Source organism: Cnephaeus nilssonii (assembly GCF_951640355.1).
Source record: "Cnephaeus nilssonii genome assembly, chromosome: 2".
In the NCBI taxonomy this organism is placed as follows: domain Eukaryota; kingdom Metazoa; phylum Chordata; class Mammalia; order Chiroptera; family Vespertilionidae; genus Cnephaeus; species Cnephaeus nilssonii.
In genome coordinates, this window is record NC_137073.1 from 95,885,315 (window position 1) to 95,909,224 (window position 23,910).

The window sequence follows — 23,910 nt, forward strand, 5'->3', positions numbered from 1 at the left end:
GGGGTGCATATATCCTTTCTGATTGGTGTTTCTGATTTCTTGGGATTACTGGGTCAAATGGGAGTTCCATTTTTAATTTTTTAAGGAAACTCCATACTATTTTCAACAGTGGCTGCACCCGTCTGCATTCCCAACAGCAGTGCATGAGAGTTCCTATTCCTTCACATCATTAACAGCACTTGTTGTTTGTTGATGATAGCAATTCTGATAGGTGTGAGATGGTATCTCATTGTTATTTTGATTTTCATATCTCGGATGATTAGTGACTTTGAGCATGTTTTCATATGTCTCTTGGACTTCTGTATGTCCTCTTTCGAAGCGTGTCTATTTAGGTCTTTTGCCCATTTTTTTGATTGGATTGTTTGTCTTCCTTTTGTTAAGTTGTAGGAGGAGTTACCTGTAAATTTTGGAGAGTAAACCCTTATCAGATATATCATTGGCAAATATGTTCTCCCATGCAGTGGGCTCTCTTGTTGGTTTGTTGATGGTTCTTTTGCTGTGCAGAAGCTTTTTATTTCGATATCCATTTTGTTCATACATTTATATGTTAAATAAATTAAAATATTCTGGAGTGCTTAAACTTGGGCGCTTAACAGCATCTTTAAATTTATAGTTAAAATTATTTTCTTCAAGAAATATACTCTAACTCTTTTTCATTAATACTCCCTGTATTATTAAGTAGTTTCTCTAACATACCTTAAATTCTATATCACTCCAGTTTTCAAAGACAAATATTCAAGTTCCTATTAACTGCATTATTAAAAATTAATTTGTTTCTTCAAAGTGTCTCTTGCAGGTATATAAAAAGCCATAGATTGTGTCCACAGAATGGCTGCTATATCTCTCACACTACTTTCAAAAGATAGAAATAGATTTTCATTTTCTTTATCTACACACATTCAGCAAAATTTGTATTTTTAGAGATGAACTGCAAAACTTTCCTCTATGAAATCAAATAAAAAAGAAGTAGCTCTGGCCAGTGTGGCTCAGTTGGTTGGGCATCCTCCTGTACACTGAAGGGTTGCCAGTTAGATTCCTAGTCAGGGCACAGGCCTGGGTTGCTGGCTCGATCCCTGGTAGTGGGTGTGCAGGAAGCAGCCATTTTATATTTCAATCTCCCCCCTGCCTCTCTCTAAAAAAAAGTGAATGACAATATTTTGTGACATTAAGAATGTTCCTCTTATATATGTATTTTAAACTGACTTTGAGAGAGGAAATGTTACTTTTCCCTAAATTTTATGTTTCATGCATAAGAAAGCAGTACAAAATTAAGATTCCTAATCATGTGAGGTACTTTACTCTGCCAGAGAATTCCTATTCAGGGACTTAAGGAAGCAGATTCCCATGAGGGGAATATCTCTCAGGTGTTTTTAGAACCAAACACATGACTCAAGTGTTTTTCCTCAAAGAGTTCTGGGAATTGTGAATGCATTTGATTTGATTAGGATCCCCTAATCATTGCTATAAAGTCCCTCAACATGATTTGTAGAATCCTTAGTGAAAATCTCAGAACATATACTTCCTTTGGTGAACCTTAGAGTATACAATTTCATGCAAATAGAAATCTCTTCAGTGGAATTAATGTAAATGCAACCGGTCCCACCACCCTTCCTTCATGTCATATTTCAGTGATAGATTATCACTAAATCTTCTGCTACAATGTAAAATAAAAGACCTTGCTGTATGGTCATATATTTATTTTCATGGAGTTTCTTCACTTGCCTTAAGAGATAGAAGCACCAGCGTTCTCTCGTTTATGCACTTAAATATGCTTGAGAATGATAAATAACGTCATCCCTATTACATGAAAAGGGACACACTGTGAATATCAAAGTAAAGATCTCTTTGATTCTGTAGCACACAACTATTTCTTCCAAACATTTTATACAGGTTGTATTCTTTTTTAAAAATATATGGTGTTTTTTTTTATTTCAGAGAGGAAGGGAGAAGGAGAGAGAGATAGAAACATCAACGATGATAGAGAATCATTGATCGGCTGCCTCCTGCATGCACCCCACTGGGGATCGAGCCCACAACCCAGGCATGTGTCCTTGACCAGAATCAAACCCTGGAACTTCCAATCCGCAGGTTGACGCTCTATCCACTGAGCCAAACTGGGTAGGGCTCGGGTTGCATTCTAACAGCTTATGTGTGCCCTACAAGAATCAGGTAATAATTTTTGATAAAATTAATATCAAGGAGGAAGATTTTATTATTTTTTTACAGATAAACAAATGGAATATTTTATTGGTGAGGAATAGGAGGGTGAAAGAAGATTTGTAGGTAAACTGAATCTTGATAAAATCACAAAGCAACCAAAAATGTTCCTTAAATACTGACTATTTAGAAAGCATTGTGGCTAATAAAACTAAGCTTTAAGGAAAAGTCTTGAGTTGGCTTCATTTTCCACTTGGAGAAAATGGAGAGTGTGGGCTGCTGTTTGGGGAGTAACATTCACAGAAGGATGACAAGCATGGCCAGCTCACACCTTGACTTTATCTTGTTCTGCATGTGTGAAAGCAGTTCTGGGGCTCTCAGTGAGGAGAATACATAATGTTTAAGAGATTTTTAAAAGATCTTTTCTAGTTAATTCTCTCCTTTTGGGGTTAGGATCTGCTGTGTTCATTTTTGTGCATTTACATACATCAAAAGCAGTCGCTCTTCCTTTTTTGGGGGCATGAGATGCACAATTACTAGGAGTGGAAATGTTAGAACTGAAGAAAATATCTTGCTATAGCTTTCAAGGAATGAATGAAACAGGAGCTCCAGACAAGGAGTATTTATGGCTCTGAAATTCTATTCTGCCTTGAACTTCAGCTCAGTGAAAAAGTGAATGCTGTAATTTATCTTAGTAACAATTAAAGAACATCTATTTTTGGATATTAAAAGCTATTTTTAGTTTCAAAAACAGAGGCTTAATTTTATCAATCAGTTTCACTATTTCCTTTCAATTTAGGAGTGCATCAAGAGCAAGAATGATTTTTATCAGCTCTAACAAGTTAAACGTTTTAGGTATATTATCTTATTTAGTCCCTCCTGCAATCTTAAGAGTAGGCATTACTGCCCATTTTATAAATAAACTGAGTTAAGAGATAGTGACTTGTCTTAAGTCAAATCCTTATTGATTCACATAACTGGAAGGTTGACTCAGGTCTCTCTAATTCTAAACATGTTTTTTAAGCACCAAGCTATTTTTACCTCCTTTGCAAGTTAGTCATCCTTTGTATATTAGATCAGAACATAAAAATGAGCCATTAATAACTCCTTCTATTCTAGTCATCATCACAGTGTCATCCTTGCATGCTCATTTCCCTAGCTGGAGGGATTTTTTTTAACTGCATTCTCAATCCTTTCAGTTTAATGACCTTGCAGAATTTCTTTTGGCTTTCTGATTTTTAACAGTTCACTTGATCTTCAGTCAGTTCTGGTTTGCTTAACTGATTCCATTTTCCCTGTTGGTTTGAGTGAGATTCTCCCTGATGATCCTCTAGATTATACCTGCAGTAGCCCTTTCGTCCCATTGCAGGGTTAGGAAGGGACCTCAGTGACTAGAATACCATATAATAAATACTATATAAGGGTAATTCTCTTTTGTTTGTTTCATTACATTTCAGTAGACAAAAACACTTACCTCCCTTGCTTTCTAATCTAACTACCACAATATTGCTCCCTTTCCTTTACAACCAAAACTATTTAAAGAGTAGTTTGTACTATAACCTCTGGTGCTTTCTATATCATTTACTTTTCAACTCGAATGGATTCATTTATATCCATCTTACTCAAACAGTAATACACTCGATAATTCCAGAAAGAAATTCTCATTACCAAATATTATGGGCACTATTTTGTTTAGTTCTCACCTTGATTCACCACTCTCTTTTTGAATGTCTCATTTTGCTTGCTTTTTATTAGCCAATTCTCTTCTTTCCACACTTGTAGCTAATTTTTTATTCATGACCTTGGGCTCAAATATGTCCGTTCTCTTTCTAAAATGTAATTGTCCTCATAGAGCAGTCTCTATGTGTTAAGCTCATATCTCTGCTACCTGTACCAGTGACTCCCAAATTTGCTTCACCATTCAGTCATTTTCTTTGAGCACTGTGTACTTATCTCCATATCCTTCCAGGATTCTCCATATCAAACAACTCTAACTCTGCCTTTATAAAATATAATTAAGACATTACCACAAACTCCTTTTCCTCTACAATTGATTATAACTTACAGGCCCAGCCATTTGATCCTGTGGTCCCTTTTCTCTGGTCCAACTCAGCCAGCCAGAAACATCATTTTCATGAATACTTTTCTTCAGTATTACCTTCTCCTTTTTAAGCCAACTGCTATTGCCTTAGTCAATATTTTCAGTCTAGACAAGAGCCTAGAATATTAACCTCCTAACCGATTTTCCTATTTTTTGGAATAACCCTGCTCCTTCAGATTCTCTTATTTTCCTGCTGTGCATAATTTCTACAAGCAATAAATTAAGTACATTCCTACCCACATAAGTATCTCCAATAACTTTAATGCCAGAAGATTAAATATTCGTTCTTCCAGGTGAGCACTTGTGGAGATTGAACTGCCTGCCAGACTATGCACTGCAGAAACCACGGTGGCACTGAAGCTGCCCTTAATAGAAGAAGAGACAGGGATCTTAATCCATAACCTAGCAAACAGATGCAAAATTATAGCCAAACACGTGTCAGGAGCATATACTGAAATGACCTGAGGAGTCTGGTAAGTCAGGCAAGGAAATTTTTAAGTAGGAAACTGAAGAGTAGTAAAAGCTAGGTCAGAAAAAAAAATCCAAAGGAAACAAATTGAACAAAATCCCTTAAAGAGGAAGAGGCTCAGAAAATTTCAAAAAATGAAAGGCTGGTATATTTGAACACAGAGAACAAATAGGAGATTATCACTAATTAATCAGGGCTGTAAAAGGCATAGGGCTGATCTTTATTCTTAATTCAAAGGAAATCAATTAAGGGGTTTAAAGGTAGAGGGGGAAAGTGATATGATTAGAAAACAGTTTGAAAGACTGAGGTGGACACAGGGAGACAGGATGGAAAGCACGCACAGAAAGAGATGAAGATAGCTTAGGATATGAAGATTGTAAGGATTATGGAAAGAGGTGGCAGGACTTACGGCATACTATAGGAGATTTTGAACTTGTGCTTAAAAATGTTAAGGTTCTTGTTAATGGATTGGATGGGAGAAGAGAGGAAGATCTCAAGGGTGACTCCTAGATGTCTAATAGGTGAACGTAGATACCATTCACTGATCAGAGAGCAGGAAAGAGAATGGGTATTGAGGGAGAAACAGGGCCAGGTGGTGATGCCTGGTTTTGTGTACATTAGGTTTTATGTGCCTATACAACATAAAACATGATGATGCCAAATAATACATGGGAATAATTGAATATTTGGGATAAAACTAAAAATTTTACATTGTAAGTATGTATAAATAAAACCAAGATTAAAATATAAATTTTGGAAACATTGACACACAATAATAATTAGAACTATAGGCATGAATTTGATTATATAGGGAGAGAATATAGATTTCAAAGGGAAAAGAAGCCAAAGGTGAACCTTCAAGAATTTTATCATGTAATGTCAGGGTAGAAGATGATGAGTCTGGGAAGACTGCAATTGGAGGAGGGGGAAGAAGGCTAAGAGGGGAAAAAGGAAAGTGTCATGTGATAAATGTGAGAAGAAAAGTTTCAGCGTGAAGGGAGTGATCAAGTATCTTTAGGGCTATGAGTATAAAAATACAGTCTGCCAGTGATTCTTAGATGTGTCCACTGAGCTGTATGGATAAACCTTTTGTAAGTAATAGGCATCTGAAGTCAAACTAGAGTAAGTTAAGAATGTTAGTGAGATTAAGAAGTGGATAGAGAATCAGATAGTACCTAATTCTTCTCGATAATTTTGCATTTGGAGAAGAGAGGTTGGTGTACTATCTATCACAGGGTCTGTTTGTTTAATTAAATGACTTGAATGGTTTATATACCCAGAGGAAAGATTTAGTTAAGAAATGTGAGACATATAAAAGGCAGAAAGTGTAATTCAAGTTGCCCAAAATACTGTGCTGATTAATGTTTAATAAAAAACGTGAACTTGAGTTGGCAGAACAACCAGATCTAAAGCAATAAGTTATTATAGATTATGTGGTTAACTGCACTGTATGCACTGAAGGCATTGCATTCAAAATTTAATATTTCTACCAAATACTGAACACTTTGTTAAAAGATTGTATCCTACATAGAAGAATAGATGATTTATCTACCATAAAAGAAAAAAAAATTAAAAGACCATTATAGATTTAGGTGAATTTATATATTTAAGGAAGAATAAGGTAATTTCAATGTACAGATCTAATTTTCTCTACTAAGTAGTTGACAAGGTTATCTACTGAAAGTATAGCTGAAAATTAGAAGGATGGAAGAAATTGAGCTGCAGTAAGATAACTTATATAGAAAAAGTAGCAAAGTTGGGCTGTTAAATAATTGATCATCTAGATTACATTTTATGCTATTTATGATGCCATCCATGTTCACAGTAGGAGTTATGAGAAAGATTAAATCTCTGAGAATTTCCAAGTGTCTTGATAAATAAGTGAAATGAGTAAGATCCACTCTTCTTTATCTAATACATCCTCAACTGTCCTTCTGCCTGGACGCATTCTTCTGAGGCAGGCTTCTCACAGAGCAAGCACAGTTTTCCTAACTGTACCTTGAACTCCCCTCTCTGTTTGCATACTAGTCGCTTCTTCTGCTTGATATTAACTATCCACTCTGTTTGGTGAACTAATGCTACTCAGTCTTTAAGATGCACATCACATAATTTCCCTACTCTGATTACCTCCCAAAACCTCTAAAGTCTAGGACTTTGTAGGTGCTCATTCAATAGATGGAAGGAGAAATGTGTTCACTCTCTTAACTTAGGTGTGAGTGTATTTTGAATTTGTTCCTGTGCCCTTACTTATTTCTGCACTACTGTTGATTTTAATCCAGTGGGAATGCTAATATGATCAAATTCAGAAACTTTTTAAGAAAACATTCTAATGGGAGTTCCATTTTTAGTTTTTTGAGGAAACTCCATACTGTTCTCCACAGTGGCTGCACCAGTCTGCATTCCCACCAGCAATGCACCAGGGTTCCTTTTACTCTGCATCCTTGCCAGCACTTGTCGTTTGTTGATTTGTTGATGATAGCCATTCTGACAGGTGTGAGATGGTACCGCATTGTCGTTTTGATTTGCATCTCTCGATAATTAGTGACTTTGAGCATGTCTCTTGGCCTTCCTTCTGTATTCTTTCAAAAAGATTCTATTTAGGTCCATTGTCCATTTTTTTATTGGATCATTTATCTTCCTTTTATTAAATTAATCCCACTTCTAGGAATATATCCCAAGAACTAGAAACACCAATCAGAAAGGGTATATGCACCACTATGTTCATAGCAGCACAATTCACCATAGCTAAGATTTGGAAACAGCCCAAATGCCCACTAACAGATGAGTGGATTAGAAAACTATGGTACATCTACACAATGGAATACTACACTACTATAAAAAAGAAGGGATTCTTACCATTTGCAGCAGCATGGATGGACCTGGAGAGCATTATGTTAAGTGAAATAAGCCAGGCAATGAAAGAAAAATACCACATGATCTCACTCATTTACGGAAAATAAAGAACATTATAACCTGATGAACAAAAAGATAAATACAGAAGAAGTAAAGCACCGAACAGACTTTCAATTTACAGCGGAAAAGCAGGGGAGTGTTGGAGAGGGGGGAAAAGGGATCAACCAAAGGACTTGTATGCATGCATATAAGCACAACAAATGGACACAAGACACTGGGGGGGTTGGGATGAGGGCATGTGACAGGGGGTAGGTGAGGCTGGGGGAAGGTCAATGGGGAAAAAAAGGAGATATATGTACTACTACATGTAATACTTTAAACAATAAAAAATGAGTCGGAATCTATATAAAAAATAAACATAAAATGAAGAAAAGTGTAAAAAAACCATTCTAGCACACAGGAGCTATGTGCCATAAACTATAAGTTAAAAAATAAACTTTTAATTGAGTAACAGTTTCTTAAAAGTAGTTTATTGAATTTTAGAAGAATTATAATTTGAATTTTAAATTTGTATTAAAATAATTAACTTCTGAAACATTTAAGTTAAATATTTTAACTTCAAGGTAATTGCAAAATATCATAGGGTATATTTAATTTTAATTAAATACTTTTAAGACAAATTCCAAACAGCTTTGTTTTATATTTATAGTATCACATCTCTCTTATTGGAGAAATGCAATTAACCTGCTTCAAAGAATAGCCTATAATATGTCATAAACCCAACTTTGCTAACAATACAAATAATCACATTCAAATTAGTTTTGTTTTCTTACGTTCATTATCTTTGGAGGAAATTACTATAAGGAACAGCTGTTTAAGCACATAGATGTGAATTCTAGTTTATATAGATAAATGCATAAATCTGACATGCTACATTCATCATCAGTTTCCTCATTGTCACCATTTACTGACTGCCTGTTATGTTCTGGGTACTTCTCTATGTCTGCAACATCACAAAGTGAAGGATAAAAATCACATGATCATATCAATAGATGCAGAAAAGGCATATGATAAAATCCAGTATCCATTTATAATTAAAAGTTTTAGCAAAGCGGGAATAGAGGGATCACACCTCAACATAATAAAGACCATATATGAAAAACCCACAGCTAATATCATACGCAATGGGCAAAAGCTAAAAATGTTTCTCCTAAGATCAGAAACAAAACAGGGATGTCCTGTTTTACCACTTTTAGTCAACATGGTACTGGAAGTAGTGGCCACAGTAATCAGACAAGAAGAAGAGATAAAAGTCATCCAAGTTGAAATGGAGAAGTTAAAAATTATCGTATAAGATCATTTTGAACACTAAGAAGATAGGTATTATCACCTGCATATTCCAGATGATGAACTACACTTTGAATGCATATACTTGAATTTGAGCTTAGGCCTGTTGGAGCCCTTATCTCAAAATCTTAATCACTGTGCAAGACTATTCTCTTCACAGTTAAACTATTAGAGAAATTTTCAAATGCAAATAATTTTAGTGCATTTGTTACTATTAATGTATAATCAATTCATTAAGTCAAATTTGAAAGTGGATATATATAAAATAGAAGTGGAAAGTGCCTTTAGTCCCAAACTCAATGCTGTTAAGACTTCCTTTTCTATTTTCTAGTTTTCTTTTGGTGTAAAAGACCCACAAAACAACATGGCTTGCCCCTCAGCATTGTGAAATTAAAACAATTCATAATAACAACAGAGTTTTCAAGATTTGGGAGCAAATAGCATCCGCATGAACTCTTAGTAAAGAGTAGGAATTGGTACAAACTTTTATAATGGTAAGTTAATGATCTCTATTAAGTGTTAACATCATATACCCAGCAATTTTAACTTCCAATAATTTAACTAATAGATATAATCAGAAAATGGCACAAAGATGTATGATGAGATTTTTTTTTGTATTGCAGTACTGTTTGTAACAGAAAAAAAATGGTTTTAGACACCAAGAATATATAGAATTTTAAAAACAAATTTTCTTCAAAATGTTACTATTTATAGATATAGATATTTATAATTCTAAGGATAAATAATGTCCTCTATAACAATAATGTGTTACAATAATTCAAGGACGATTTTAATGAACATGGTGACTATTTCGGAGATAGGTCAGAATGCCCTCAGTATTTGAGTTGAGTCCTCTCTCTTATGGATAGTGTCTCATTTGGATTAGTAGAAAGAAGGTGGTCATCTGAAGGAGTTGCATTTTGAGTCTGATTTTGAAATCTGAATAGAAGTTTGTCCGAAAAAGAGAAAGATGCCAAAATTCTGCGAGGCAGAGAGGCATGATCTAGTAAACCTACAGAGATAAGAGAAAGCCTTGGCTGTTCAGGATTATATTTTGCTGTTCCTCTAGCATGCTGTGGAGCCAAACCAAAGCAGAAAGATGGAGCTGGAAAAGTGTACAGGAGTCAAATCATTCCCTTTCTTTTATTATCAGCTGTGATACTAATGTTTTCTATTGCCTTTTTTTGCATAATTTGGAGATAGTAAAATGCTATTTCATTATTGGTATTAAGAGTTGACATAGTTATATTATGAATGCTAGATACTTTTTCATCAGTCAAAATGATCTCTCTAGCCTATGTAAAATATAATGAATATTTGATAAAGCTAAGAAAGGAAATTCTAGTTAATGTTTTTAGAGAAAGAACATATAAAGCAAGCCCTTTATAGGTTGTGTGTCTGTAAGTGCTTGGCTGTGTGGTAGGTGGGTGGCTCTAATCACTTTTTCAGTCTCACAGAGCAAGGTTGCCCTAGGATAGCAGTCACAATGGCTGCAATCCAGCCATGTGTGTGATTAATTTCTAAATGCCGAAATAAATCTTTGTATAGCTCTAATCACTTTCAAAGGTATGTATAGATCCAACAGGAAAGTAACTCCAAGGTAAAGTCTGTGCTTGCATATGGATTTTCTTTCAGTAGTTGGACTTTCAAAGAATTCATGCAGTTTTCTAAATTGACACTACACCTACTTGCTGTGATACATAATTTAAGCATGGAATTCATACTCTCCTTCCCTGGGAGGCAAGATTTTCAGTCATCAAATTCTACCGGGTGATCCCCATACCCAAAATAGAGGAAGTGTCTTGATTGATTTTCCCATTGTATTCTTATTCCACTCCAAAGATAAAAACAGCCCAGCCGGCCTGGCTCAGTGGTTGAGCATTGATCTATGAACCAGGAAGTCAAGGTTCAATTCCTGGTCAGGGCACATACTCAATGTTGCAGGCTCAAACCCCAGTAGGGGGCATGCAGGAGGCAGCCAATTAATGATTTTCTCTCACTGATGTTTCCATCTCTCTGTCCTTCTTCCATCTTCTCTGAAATCAATAAAAATATATTTTAAAAAGATAAAAAACAATTAACAACAATAGCAACAACAAAGCCATTTATGTTTGAAACAGAAAGATTCTAGAAGCGTTATACACATTTTTTATTGTTGACACTATTACAGATATCCCCCATTTCAATCCTCTCCTTGCACACTTCTGCCAAATTCATCCAACTCTCCTGGCCCTGGCCTTTACCACACTGTTGGATGTGTCCCTGGGTTATGTATATATGTTCTTGGGCTACTCTCTTTACTTTCTTTTATCCAACCCCCTCCCACATACCTCCTCTAACCTCTCTCAGTCTGTTTCATGTATCCATGCCTCAATTTCTATTTTTGTTCATCAATTTACTTTGTTCATTAGATTCTTCATATTACTGAGATCATATGGTGTTTGTCTTTCTCTGAATGGCTTATTTTACTTAACGTATACTCTCCAGGTCCATCCAAGCTATTGCAAAGGTTAAGAGATCCTTCTTTCTTATAGCTGAATAGTATTCCATTGTGTAAATGTACCACAGCCTTTTTTATCCACTCATCTACCAATGGGCACTTGGGTTGTTTCCAGATCTTGGCTACTGTAAATAATGCTGCTATGAACATAGGAGTAAATATATTCTTTCTGATTGGTGTTTCAAAATTCTTATGATATATTCCTGGAAGTGGGATCACTGGGTCAAATGGCAGTTCCATCTTTAATTTTTTGAGGAAGCTACATGTTGCTTTCACAGTGGCTGCACCAGTCTGCACTCCCACCAGCAGTGCACTAGGGTTCCCTTTTCTCCCCATCCTCACCAATACCTGTTGCTTATTGATTTATTGATGGTAGCCATTCTGCCAGGTGTAAGGTGATACCTCATTGTAGTTTTAATTTGCGTCTCTCCGATGATTAGTGACATTAAGCATGTTTTCATATGTCTATTGGCCTTCTGTATGTCCTTTTTGGAGAAGTGTCTACTCAGGTACTTGCCCACTTTTTTCAACTGGATTGTTTGTCTTCCTGATGTTGAGTTGTACAAGTGCTTTATACATTTAGAAAATTAACCCTTTATTAGACATATCATTGATGAATATGTTTCCCCATATAGTGGGTTCTCTTTTCATTTTGTTGATGGTTTCTTTTGCTTTGAATAAGTGTTTTAGTTTGATGTAGTGCCATTTGTTTGTTTTTCCTTGTCCTAGGACCGTGGTCGGCAAACTGCAGCTCGCAAGCCACATGCGGCTCTTTGGCCCCTTGAGTGTGGCTCTTCCACAAAATACCATGGCCTGGGCGAGTCTATTTTGAAGAAGTGGTGGTAGAAGAAGTTTAAGTTTAAAAAATTTGGCTCTCAAAAGAAATTTCAATCATTGTACTGTTGATATTTGGCTCTGTTGACTAATGAGTTTGCTGACCACTGTCCTAGGAGATATACCAGCAAATATATTGCTTTGAGATATGTCTGCGATTTTTTTTTAATCCTCACCTGAGGATACTTTTCAATGTGAAAGAAACACATTGATTGGTTGCCTCCTGTACAAGCCCTTACCAGGGCCAGGGCCAGGGCCAAAGGAGGTACTTACCCTTGACCAGAATCTAACCCAGGATTTTTTGGTCTGCGGACCGACATTCTATCTACTGAACCCGGCTAGAGCTGTCTGTGATTTTACTGCATATGTTTTCTTCTAGGGTTGTTATGGCTCCATGATTTATTTAAGTATGTTACCCATTTTCAGTTTGTTCTTATGTATGATACAATTTGGAGATTTGTTGATTGTGCCATACTGTGACCATTTGATTTACATAAACACTTCGATTAATGGATAATTCTTCAGAGTCTGCACATTTACAGCATTTTTAATCAGTGAGTCAAGAAATAAGTAAGCATGTATCATGTCAGAATCTTATAAATACTAAGGAATAAAAATTAAAGATAGAGTATGGGATAGATTTTTAGGAGGAAGGAACAAAGACATCCAGAAACTCTGTTAGAACTGGTGCTTTCTGGTTGAATGAAAGGAAGAAAGGTCCTGAGCTATGCCCCTGGTATTATCACGTTGTTGCTTTTTTTTTTTTTTTTTTTTAACTAGTTCAGGAGCTGAACCAGTTGCCTGTAAAGTCACTGACAGGGTGGGGGAAATGAGCCTCTGGGGCTACCCAGATTTGTCTCTCCTCATCCTGATTAGACTTCAGTCTCCCACTGGCATTTTCACTTCCCAATGCAATTTGACCTACATAGAGGCCATTCTACAAACTCCTTTTGCAGGAGTGTTTCATTCAACCTATAAATCTTTAGCTGTTTTTTTTTTTTAAGTTTACACCATATTCTCTTTAATTTAGTTATAAAAATATACTTTTCTGCTGATATTTAGGAAAACCCCAACTCAGAAATTAGGCAAAGAAATATATACATACTAGAGGCCCGATGCATGAAAATTCATGCAAGAGTAGGCCTTCCTTCTCCTGGCTGCTGGCACCGGCTTCCCTCGAGCACCCGGGACCCGGGCTTCTCTCCTCTGGCCGCCATTAGGCACCTGGGACCAGGGCTGGCTTCCCTCTGGCCCCGGCTTCATCAGGAAGGACGTCCAGAATGACACCCGGTCTAATTAGCATATTACCTTTTATTATTATAGATTTCATTTCTTTCTCAGATTTCCAAATGTTTTTAAGTCAACTTTTCTTTTGTCTTGAATTTCTATGTGCCTCCAGCATTTGACAAAATAACCGAATACAAGGTGGGAAGAAAGTAGGTTTACAGCAGTTTGTATGGAAAATAATGCAATAATTAATAAATAATAATACTACAAAGATAAACTCTGTGTTTTGTGTACTCACAGCTGTAAAGCTATTTTCCCTACCTTGTAGACATAGAAGAAGCTACTACATTTTTGTTTGTATTATAGAGAAAAAATTGATTCAAATTCCATTAATCTGGCAATGGGCAAATAGTTTACTTGTTTTGCAAAATAAACATTTGGCTGTACAGATTTTTAAATTAATGCTATCATGTGTGTGATATGTAGCAAAATATTGACACCTGTTAAACCAGTTATGAACAAAGAGTTTATTTACCCTTAAAAGAAGAAATGTGTTTATTGTTACATAATTTACAGAGCCAAATTTTTGTCATTTATCTTGAAAAGTCTGATTGAAAAAGAAGTAGTTTTGTTGTAAATTATAAAAAATATATAAATTATTTAATATACATTTCAATTAACCATTATTTACTTGAAATTTTCAATTTAACTCTGGGTAATTAGATATAGACAATTTATAACAATAACATTTATGAGAGAAGGGAAGGCTAATAAAGAAAGTAAATGAAGGCATTAAAGCATTGAGCTGGTCCCAGTGTCCTATATTTGTAAAGAGCTAAGATGATTTTATAATGAATACAATATATAATATTTTACTAAAGCTTTCAGCTTTACAAAATAAGTTGACAACAGATGTATATGTGTCATAAAACATATTTGTTATGTGTTTTATTGATCAGAGTGTAGGGATGCTAGTTAATTATAAATCCACAATAATATATCCCTTTAAAGGGTGCATTTGACTCTATCCTTACTTGTCTTCAAGACAAATTGTATAGACTAATTCCTCTGGTTCACTTAATAGAGCAGGTAGAACACCATTTATATTCATTATAGTCTGGCTTAATCATCCCATTTCTTACCAAGAGCTATGTCAGAACAGATTTTACAATTCATGATTTACATCTGATTTCTCACTAAATTCTAAACAGGTAGTTTTGATAAAAAAGAAGACAGAATCTGCTTTCAGTTTTGACAAGCTTTTAGAAATGTCATAGATCTTGAACTAATTAAATAAAAATAATTTTGTATGTCAACATGTGCACAGAATATTAGGTACACAGTAATACTTCTTGATTGCACATGTCTTTTACTAACAGTAATTTACTATAAAATCAAGTGGAATTTGAATCAATTTTTTTTGTTTATTTACAAGTTTCAAGGTGCTGTCTCAGGTGCTGAAGGACATAGAAAATGGAGATATACACGTGTTAAGTGTCTGCAATGAAGAAACTACAGGATTTATTTGAACTATGAGCCCATTTTACTAGTAGTTTTGAATTTGTGATGAAATCTATTTTGAACTTCAAGTTTTTGTTAAACAGTATAAATGCAATATAACTTCTTGATATAATTACCTCAAATCTTTGGTGAAAATTAAATACAATATATTTTGAAAGTATTTTATGAATTACAACTCATGGAACTAGCATTTCCTAATGGATTTTACAGTACACTAGCCCTGCTACAAATTTAACACCAACAAAAAATGATTCCTGGTCAAATATATTGGGGAAATACAGCATACTATGTTCATTCTACTTGGAATGTAATGTTGCATATTAAGTTATACGGGCTCAACAATTTTGTTTAAATTAGTATCCTCCAGATTTATTTAACTGTAGTCTTTTGTCATATGGTACTGATTAGCTCCGAAAAGATGTACAATGAAAAATACTGAGAAAATTATAGCTTATGTAAAGGTTAGTTGTGCCTTTTTTATTATAGTCTAGTAGAAGTAGCAATATAATTATATGAATAGCTACAGTATACAGCGAATTTTCAATATAATAAAAGCAGTAAAAATGATATTATGCTATTTCTTAGAAAGAAAGTGTTAACCAATGTTGTGTTCATCAATTAATTTTTCAAAGGATTTGGCATAACTATTGTAGAGGGTTAGACTTGGAGTTCCTATAGTCCATTCCTATATATATATATATATATATATATATATATATATATATATTTATACTAAGTATATAAACTATATCTTATATAATAAAGATGTAATATGCAAATGGTTGTTATGCCATTAAGTGTAAGGACCAACCATGTAACAACCACATCACGGATCAGCAGGAGGGTGGGGCAGTGAGCTACAAGTGGTAGGCGGAGAGCTACAGGAGGGGGAAGGGCAGAAAGCTTTGAGGGGCAGGGGGGCCAAGGGAGCTATAGGAGGACGGGGTAGCGGCCAGAGAGCTACAGGAGGGTGGCAGCGAGCTACTGGCTACAAGCAGACGGCAGAGAGCTACAGGAGGGGGCAGGGCAGCAAGCTATGGGGAGGGCAGGGGGAAGGGGGAGCAAGGGGAGCTACAGGAGGGTGCGGCAGCCGGCAGAGAGCTACTGGAGGGCTGCAGTGAGCTACTGGCACACGGATTCGTGCACAGGGCTACTAGTATACATATAATATATAATATTTATGTTTGTATGTGTGTAAATATACATCACCAACTATACTGAATAAAAATTTAAAAACCAAAATGTAAATAATATATTGCAGAGGGCAGAGTTTAGAAATGAACAGATTGATTAGGTGGAGTTTGTGTCTGTGTTGAAATTTACATGTTGATATGACATCTAGGAGAACATGCACATCAGACATGAATGCCAGTGGGTCTGATTATTGAATTTTGGATACTGTCGGCATTGAATTAGGAGAACAGTAAGTTCAGTGCAGTGCCACAGAATCGAGTGGGCCACATCTTTCTGTTATTTTGCTGTGTAAAACTTGCATCAAGGCATGTTTAAAATTACTACACTTAAACACATTTATTCTTATGTTAGGAATATCAAGGATGGGAAACAAACAAAAAAAATGAAGTACATTCAGGAAAGTATAAGAATAATATCAGGCTCTATACAGTTGTCTACCCAAAATATAGCCCTTCGTTCTTGTTAAGAAAGTAATAATTGCATCAGGAAACCACAGTTATTTATGAAACTAGGGGATTCAAGAAAGTCAAGACACCAGGTGAAGAACATAGAGGACAACTATGACCAGAGTCTAGGCCCTTGTTAATGATGTGAAGATGCTGCATTAAATATTAAATTAAACCACTTTATCTCTGGATTCCTTGTTTTGAGAGATCACTTACTTTAAACACATTGTGTTGGGGTTTTATTTTGTTTGCTGCCCAAATTATTCTGATAAAATATTAGAGAATAAAACATCCTTTTCTTTCCCAAGTGCTATAAAATAACTTCATATAGCATTTCTTTGTTTTATCTGCATTTAAAAACATTGGGGACATCTAAATCCAAGATAACACTAGATTTAAAAAAATATCTAACCCAAAGAATAGGAAGTAAGTGGCAGGCTTTATGGAACAGGAAGGTCAGGTGAGTACCTTTCTGACTCCCACTCTTGCCTTCTTTATACGGCAATAGGTTCTGAAGGTTTTGTCCCTGGTGGCTCTTCCTGGACTGATCTCACACGGTCTCCTTTTGTGAGATAGATACGTGAGTGACATATAACAAACTCTTCCAAGTTCTTGACTAGAGAGGTAAATATAATGTAAGTGTAAACATAAGAGACATAAGTATAATTCTGTAGTGAAGCACAGGTGGCCTGAAGTCATTTTTCTAAGCATTGAGCACTGGTTCTAGCCATTACCAGCTCTGTGGCTTTGGGGAAGTTATTTAGTGTTTGTGTCCCAGGTTTCTCATATTTAAAAAAAATGAGTAAATAGCATCTATACACAAATATTATAAGGAGGAAGTACTTATAAAAGTGCCTGGCAGATAGTGAGCATTATTGTATATGCAACTTAAAAGCATTGTAGCATGCTGGTCTTTGCTTTGCTCATTCAGAAAATCTAAATGCATTACAAAGAATATATGTTTAGATCAATATGTATTGTGCTCATAGTATCAGAGGAAGTGATTTTCCTCATAATCATAGAGCAGTCAGTCACTGATACTATATTGGAGTAACATCTTATACATAACAACACTTAATAGCCATATAGTGCATTTATTCTAAATAGCTAGAAGCACTTAACAGACATTATCCAATTAATCATTACAGATCCCTGTGTGTCCCTGTATGGTAGGTCAGAGTTATTATCTCAGTGTTAGAGATAATGACAGGAACTTACAGAACCAGTGAGCTACTTGCTAAACCTGAAGGACTGCTTCAGTGCAGAGCTAGGAATAGAAACAAAGTCCTGATTCCCTGTCAAGGTTGCTGTTAGGTGGATGAGGTTTGTTCTTGAACTAGATATTCTTAAATTGTATTTTTTTCCTAAATAATATGCAAGCATGTCTAATTTTAACTCTTAAAAATGGCAAAAATAAGTGTTGTATGCCTCTGACAGCACCTACGTTTAAGCATATAGCTACCAACCTTACGATTTGAGACCCTCATGAATTCTGACAACTTATAGTGGTGCTTAATTAAAAATTTAATTAACTATAAGTACTGACGATGAGTAAAATAATATAAATGTTAATTTTATGGTTCAATCTAATTGAAAGCTAGAAAAAAAATCTTACTAACTATTAAGGTTATCATTATCACAAGATGGATCTGCTGCCAGTGGGTGGAAAGTACAATGCTAAATTGGATATATCTTCAATGTACAAAATTCAGTCCGGAGGTGGACTGGAAAGAATGAGGATTTGGTTCAAATGATAGGATTTGAAAAAAAAATTTTTTTTGAATCCTCATTTTACTTACCACCTCTCACTTCTCTAACTTAGAACACACAAAATTATTCTTGGGACAGCTTAGCCATTTATTTAATTGAGGTCAATTAAATAAATGTTGACAATTAAATTAATTGCTGTGAGGCTTAAAAATGTCAGAGAAGTAAAATCACCTAATAGAATCCAGCCATGAGATTTTCAGCAAATGTCAGTTGCAATGGAATGTGGAAAGCCAGGTGAATCATTCAGCATATTCAGTTCCTCGAAACTGTTATCCCTAGAAAATCAGAACAACTTCAAGTTTTTAACTATATTGTGTTTTTCCCTCTTGGATATTAATGCCCTCAGTGAAATACCTTACAGTGAAACAAGGCTAGCTATTATCATTCCCCAACAATGCTTTTAACTATTTTTTATGACACTCAGGTTTCTCCTCTTATACATCTGTTATTCAACTATGCATTTTACCCATTCAGAATTTAATATATGCTAGCTTTGGGGAGAAGATACTCATAATTTAGTAATACAGTGATTGTAATGATTAAATAAAAGAGTGGGTTATTCCAAGTAAGCATATTTTTAATAAGCAGAAAATTTATATAATAAAATACTCATAGGAATTTAGAAGCCTTGGAGATGGGCTGATGGAAAATATATGTTAATAAGAAGAGACATGTATATTTTCAGTACCCATGGCTCTAACATACACTTTCTAAACCTATGACAGAATTTACATTCTTAAAACTTAAGTTTACTCATGTATAAAATAAAAATAACTCAGAAATGCATGTGACACAGAATAAAGATGTTATATAGAAAGCAATTAAAATTGTGTTTAGTAAATAATGTGCATTCAATAAATCACGTATTCCACCTCCTTTCTCCTACACCGCATAATGCAGGCATGGAATGGGAATGCTAGATGTGAATTATTTTCCTTCCAGGTGGTATTATTTCAGAATCAAACTTTACCGTGAGGCTTGTCAAGGTCACTGTGTTAAAAAAAATTCTGTTTGCATTCATGAAGTCAGAGGTCTAAATGGGCTGTATCGCAATTTGACTGAAAAGGCACGAGGCAAATCTAATGCATGCTGTCATCATTATGGATAAGACTCTTCATTTTCAGACTCTTAGGAGGTTTGTCGAGTGTAAGGAAGAACTTCGGCTCAGTAAGTAGGTGAGTGTGATTGATTTTCACTATGCAAGAGAGCAGAACAGTAATAAGTCCACCCTATAAAGTGTAAATTATGTATCTATAATTCTATATAAATATGAGAAAAGGTAAAATGAAAATGAGGAAACGTGAAGGGATGTGTATGTGTGCGTTCATGCAGAAAGAGACACACAAACAAAAATGGAGAAAAAGAGCAGAGAAGTAGAGTGCAATCAAGAGACACACAAGAACGACAGAGAGACAGACATAAAAAGGGAAAAACAGACATACCAGGAGGAAAGGGAAACAGACACAGTCTAAAAAGGTGAATTAGCCTGCCGGGCCAGTGTGGCTCAGGAGTTGAGCATCAACCTATGAACCAGAAGGTCACGGTTCTATTCCCAGTCAGGGCACATGCCCGGGTTGCGGGCTCCATCCCCAATGTGGGGTGTGCAGGAGGCAGCCAACTGGTGCATCTCTCTCATCACTGATGTTTCTCTCTATACCTGCCCCTTCCTCTCTGAAACCAATAGATATATATGTTTTTAAAAAAATATGAATTAAACAAGAGACATAGAGATTGGATATGCAGATAGAGAGGCAGATAGAAAGAACAAATGAAAAATGCATCTAAAGCAGTAGTCCTTTCCTTTGGTCTGACATAAGAAAGGATTCTTATTCTTCCCTTGTGGAGTGTAGTTGTTGTCAGTGGGAGATGGCCCAGGAAGATGTGTGCCTCACAGCAAGGGCTGTTGTCTCTTCCTGGTATTTATTTTTGCAGTGTATGCCCCAGGCACACATTATTTACCTTGATTATTGTTTGAAGGAATATATTAGACCCTTTATGTTTATACATGACATATATCAGACATTGTTCCACGTAAATCAAAACAGTAGTTGAATTACGTGCAACACAAATAACATGTGTCTATAGCTGCAAGCTGCAAGCAGAGTCCCAATGGCAGGAGTTGAAAAGTAAAAGAAAACAAAACAAAACAAAAAAAACACACAAACAAAAGCCACATTTTGTTTTTGCTTTTACTTTTTTAATAGGATATAAAGGAAGCGGGAGAGAAATAAGCATTAAGATTACCATAAATGTGTATCCATCTGCTTTATTTGACTCTGTAATGCATGCTAAGTAAACTGTTTTAAAATTAAATGACTCCTTCCCTCAAGTAGCTTAAGATAGCAAAGTCTGTTAAAGATTTCCGAAGACAGCAAAATATATGAGCAATCACTATGGATACATAGAACATATCACATTTGTCAGAAACTTGAGCTCCCAACTGTAGAATAGAATTCAGAGAAATGGACAATATTAATTGGTTTAGAGGAGTCAGATAATATCATAATGGAAGACTGCGCATGAAGAGCAGAATCGCATAATTTTAATTTGTGATCCATTCAAAATTAATACACACCTACATATGTGCATATTATCTCCATGCATATAAACATAGGGGACTATCAGCTCACAAAGTTCAGAGTCACACATAACCAGAACAAAGATGATATTGGTGCAGAGCCCACAATTAATATTAAATAAAGAAAGAAAGAAAAGAAAAACCTTCTACCTTCCCCTGCCCACCCTCAGCTTCCCACCCTAGGTGCCTTGAGAATTCTCTTGTCCTCGTTCAGGTGCCATTCATGGCAGTTATATGTAATAGGAGAAAAATGATGACCTTTGAAAGCAATGGAAAAGCATCCATTCATTGATGGTGTCGTGAGGAAAGATGAAAGAAATCAACATGATTGAGAAATTACAGGTTGATGTCACCCTTTGGGTCAGATATATATTTATGTGCCACCATAATGGCATTAATGAACCAGACCCAGAGGAATGATATACAAAATACATCATAAAAGAGAATAGAGTAACCTATATAACATGAGAAAATATAGTTTTCATTATGATATAATTCTCTGTTTATAGCACTATAAATGTATAGTGTTAAATGTCCCAAAATAGAATTACAGATTTAAATGATGTCTTTAAAGATATTGCCATTTTTGCCAATTTTTAGTTTCTATGGTTGATTCCAGATCCACAGAAGGGAAATGGGGCATGCCAGAGATACTGAGTCCAAAGAGCTGTATATTTAAAGAACTTGTCATGATAAACAAAAATCAAAGCATTTAAAGTCATAACTCCCCAGAGCGGGAACAAGCCAAGGACACCAATACCGTTACCATTGTCAAAATCTGTCCAGGCATTAAACTTTTCAATCTGCTTTGGTTTGGCAGTGTAAGGTCATTCTAGTTCCCTTGGGTATCTTTCTTTCAGAAAGGCATTGACTCCTGTGAGTAATTTCCTTGATTGGCATTTATATGTTCTTCTGCTTTAAAATCATTCAAGTGACCAGCAGCCCTCAGAATATAAATGGAGATATTCTAACACACTGTCTCACAAACCAAATCCAAATTCATTTCTATATGTGTTTTCTCCTGATGATTGATATGAGTCTATCTACACAAATTTAGGTCTCTATTTTCTCATTCATATGTATATTTCATGCTATCAAAGGTATAAGAGTACAAAGGGTAAATTATGATTTTTAGGCTAGTTTATTATTCCTACTTGAAAAATCACTTATTTTTTCTAAAATATTTCCATATGGAACATAAAAATTGAGGATCAACAATTCAAATCTCTTCTGAACCTCAAGATCTATATATATATAAAACCCTAATATGCAAATAGACTGAACAGTGGAACAACCAAACAACTGGTCGCTATGATGTGCACTAACCACCAGGGAGTGCATGCGGAACATGGCAGGTGTCTGCAGCAGGCAGCAGAGAGTGGAACATGGTGGCATCAGCCACAGCAGGTTGGTGGAACAGGTGAATGGGGAAGCCAGACCAAGGCGGGGCGCCGGTCACTGTCATTGGGGCGAACCTCTGGTGGCTACTGAAAATTCTTTGCTCCTGTGCACCGTGGTCCCGCCGGGTGCTCACACCCACTGTCAGTGCTGGAGCTGCCACTTGTACCTGCTGCCGGCACTCTGCGCCAGCCCCAATTGCTCAGTGCCGTCAGTGGGTGCAAGTGGCGGCTGCCAGCCCTGATCACCCCTGAGGCCTTCTCCACCTCCCCCTGCTCCTGTGGGGCAATCTGGGCAGCAGCCGCCACTCACACCCACTGATGGTGCCAGCCCTGCTCAAACCGCTGCTGGCACTGGCCCCAATTGCTCCACGTCACCAGCAGGTGCAAATGGGGCTGGCACTGTTAGCGCCTGGAATCGGCAGCAGCTGGAGTAGGACTGCTGCAGACAGGTGACCAGGGGCTGTGGCAGGAGGGGGCAGGTGGGGGCACGGAGGATGGGCTGAGACCCACCCCTGTGCCCACTGCAGCCTTGCATCCCACAGTTCTTTTTAAGGTGCACGAATTCATGCACTGGGCCCCTAGTATGTAAATAATATTACTCATCAATTAAAATGTTCCTTAGATTTTCCCTGGTTGGCATGGTATAGTAGGTTGAGGGTCTTCCCATGCACCAAAGGTTACCAGTTCGATTCCTGGTCAGGGCCATGAATGTTTCTCCCTCTCCCTTCCTCTCTATCTTAAAGAAAATAAGTAAAAATATATTTTTTAAAAAGATTTTTTAGATTTGAATAGACTTTGGCAGTCATTTTTACTTTTAAAAATTGTGAAATCTATTCTTTTTCTACAGGAAGCAATCATTTATAAAAGCTAGTGATTTTTTTTTAAGTATAAACATTGAATTGAAAATGCTCCTGTAATAAAATACATTAGAGCAGCAGCATTTCTATAAAATGAAGCTCTTCTCTGTAATCATTTTAAACTAGTTTTAAACTGTGTAGTTTTCTGTCAAAATATTTTAAATATGTATATATATTTTTATAATTTAGCAAAATTGTGCAATATAAGGATTTAACTATGCATGACTATAAAAATGATTATATTTATTCTTATTGACCTACTCTTCAAATATTTTTAGCAAAATACTTGAAAAATGTTAATTTGGTTATTTGATTACTACAACTTTAGAAACAGAAAATGTTTTTTGAATGAAATTTATTTTAGGATAAGTTGTACTCTCTATGGACTATCAGACAATATGATATGGGAATGCATAAAACCTCTATCAAGGGGTAACCCAATTTAAATGAGTAGCTGTGTCATTCCTGGTGCAGTCATGTATTCAGTCAAAAATATTTACTGTGTGCTATACCAGGTCCTCTTGTGGGTGTTTGGTTTGGATACATCATATCTAATAAAAGAGTAATATGCAAATTAACCAGCACTCCATCACAAAGATGGCAGCACCCATCTCCACAAGATGGTGGCGCCCAGTCCTCTCAGCCCTGCTGGAGTC